Source organism: Podarcis filfolensis, assembly GCF_964270895.1.
Source record: "Podarcis filfolensis genome assembly, chromosome: W".
In the NCBI taxonomy this organism is placed as follows: domain Eukaryota; kingdom Metazoa; phylum Chordata; class Lepidosauria; order Squamata; family Lacertidae; genus Podarcis; species Podarcis filfolensis.
In genome coordinates this window covers 11,760,737-11,763,755 of record NC_139619.1, presented here as the reverse complement: position 1 = coordinate 11,763,755, position 3,019 = coordinate 11,760,737, and positions in this window count along the sequence as shown.

Genomic DNA, 3,019 nt, shown 5'->3' with positions numbered 1-3,019 from the left:
GAGTCATCTAGTCCACCCCCTGCAATGCAGGAATATTTTGCCCAACGTGGGGCTCCAGCCCACGACCCTGAGATGCAGAGTCTCACACTCTACTGACTGAGCTATGGGCAGATATCTTGTTTGATAAATGTGTCCCTTGGAAACATTTTGGTTTTATCCTCTCTGCAGGAGTTGCTATGCCTGATCATTCCATCTAGTTCTGTCGAAAGAGAGGTGGGGGTTGTTTTCTGATTTCTTAATTGTGAATATTTGGGGGGAGGGGAGGCATGGGTGGAAAGGAGATACTCAGATGGACCAGAGTGAAATTGGGGCTTCGGGATGGCTTGGGGAATTCTCAAAGTGTCACATCCAAACCAAAACTCTGGGTTGTTGGATGCCCCTGCCTTCTGTCATCATTTGAGTTTTCCTCTGCTTCCCTTTCAAGCTGCTGTCTGGAAGGAGGCCAAAGCCCACTTAAAAATAAGAATGATTATAAGAAAGCATTCATTCAACAGCCAGAATTGAATGAAGACGATGTGCTAGGAGGAGAATGAGCTAATTAAACCATTCTGCAACAAACACACACACACACACAAACACACACCAGCATAGCTTCAACGTTTAGCACAAAAAGTCTTCAGCCAGATGTCATGCAACCCTTTGGCAGGGGCAACTTATCATTTTATTGATTTTCCATAACAAACAATTAAAAAGGCGGACAATCTTGCAAAGGAGTGTTGCCATTTCAACTGCTGGTGTGACGTAGGAACCCGAACAAAGAAAAGGAACCAACTACCCAGAGTATGATTCCGATTGCCCTTGTTCTCCACCTCCCTCTATGCTAATCAGCCGCAAACAAGAGTTCAGATTTGAAAGCCTTGTTATCACCTCATTCCCTTCAATTAGCCAGCTGCTCTGGCAGATGACATCAGTTCCTTCCCGCTCCCAATATTCCTGCTCCTACCCTGGTTAGCCATAGCCCGGAAGCTGAATCTCAGGGGAACGCCTTTGGGCTGGGAAGGGCTCATCTTTTCTGGGCCTCTTCTCCCCCTCCGGAAGGGGTGCTTGGCTCCTGGCCTGTGAAATGTGCTCAAAATGTAAAGATGCCTTCTTTCCAGGGAGCCAAGGGAGAAGGGTGGAATTTGAAATACCTCCAAACCTTCCCACGTCAGAGATGCAGGAGTTGAGTCACGTCCAACTTCCTCGGGGACGAAGCAGCTACAAAAAACGAAACATCCCACCTGGGCACGGTTTCTGAGAGAGCAACAGCAGAAGACCCAGACTCTGGCAAGATGAGCATTTGCCCAGTGGATTCTGGCCGGTCCGTGAGGGCAGACAGGGGATGACTGTGGTGGCTGCCAGCCCCTTCCCACTCCATCTCAGATACAGAACACATTTGCTCTGCCACTCCTTGGCTCTGGCGCCACCTACTGTTGGCCTCCTTGCCTTCCACCCTCCCAGTCCCAATGAGCACCATTCACCCCTGGTCCAGAGGCGCAGAGCAGTAGTTAGGTGATCTTGCGCCCCGGCAGAACCGTCCAGATTGCGCCCCCTAGCCACGGACAAGTTAGCTCTTCTTTCTGCCTCTCCTCCACCCCCCACCCATTCAATTCACCCTGGAAGTACAAGTATTGAAAAGTAAAATGTTAGAGGTTTCCCCTCCCCCCCCCCTAGCAATATAATTGGATTCAGCTAGCTGGTCAGTCTACTTTCGGTTTCACTCCTGGCTCCTTGTTAAATTAATACTGCATCAGAAAGCTCCCAAGCAGATATCCAAAGTTCTTTGGCATTTCTCCAGTTGTTAATGAGATGTTTCTTCTAGTCCAGGGGAGTCTTTTGATCTTCTTCCAGGAAAGCAAGAGTGCAATTTTTTTAGTCTCCCTTGCTTTCCTGGTGACCTTCAGCTTAAAGACAAACTGCTCTGGAGTGAGAAAAACCCATCACACTCAAAAAGCCCAGCTGGAGGGACCTGGAAGTGTGCAGGGAAGAGGAATTTTGTAGTGGCTTTGTTGCACAGGAGCACCAAGTTCACTAACTGGCTGATTCAGATTGAATCCCAGGCAAAAAGATTGCAATGGTGTGTGTTTCAGCCAGCCATCCGGCTGCTGCAACTATTCCCTGGGTGCCACCACACTGTCCTGTCTGTGTGTTTGGAAGGGAATGGGAGCTATGCTCCCCCCGGAGACACTCCACTCCTTCTTCCTTAGCTGTGTTGCTCAACAGTTGAGGCAACCTTCACAGTTCTGGGATGCTGATGCCAAAGACCTGGAAGTGTGCTGTCAATATATTTACAGTGCAGGGGTTCACCCGGAGGAGACGACCACTTGTTTGTTTTGCGTTCATGACTTGCTTACCCAAAACTTACAACAGTGGTTAGACTCTACTAAGAAAATGGTCAGAGTGCTTTAATCCATTCTCACTGGAAAAGCTGAAGTTCTCGGCTGGACCTGAATCCCTTCCACAAAATACTGACAGTCTGGAAACACCCTGGGTGCAAACATGTTTTACTGGGGAAAGGATCTTTGCCTCTTCCTCCTTCCTAACCTGCAGTAGTGCCCTGGCAAATCACAAAGTGCAGGCTCCCTTCATGGTACTCACAGCCACACCGCTTCTAAGATTATACAAATTTAATATATCAACAACAAATAAACACCATAAGCCTATAATGATACAATCTGAATCATTAGGGGTGCATTGCAGCAGTCATTGCAAATCTCCTGAGTCGCCTTTCAGCCAGAAGCTCTGCAGCACAGGTGGTTCTGATGATTCCCTTGTAAGGAAGGCTTACAATGTAGGAGGCTTTGGGGCTTTGCGAGAGGGGGGAAAGTGGAGACATCATAGAAGTGTGCATGATGTGGGAAATGTGCAGAGCGATGTTTTCTCCCTCAATATCAGAACCTGGAACTGGGGCTGAACCCGGGATCTGCACGCCAAGGCTGGAGTGCCAGCTGGCCACGTTGGGCGCCTGCCTGGAGAGTGGAAGCCGGGGGTTGGAGGGACATCGTGCTGCTCCTGGCAACCCCCACCCAACCCGATGTCC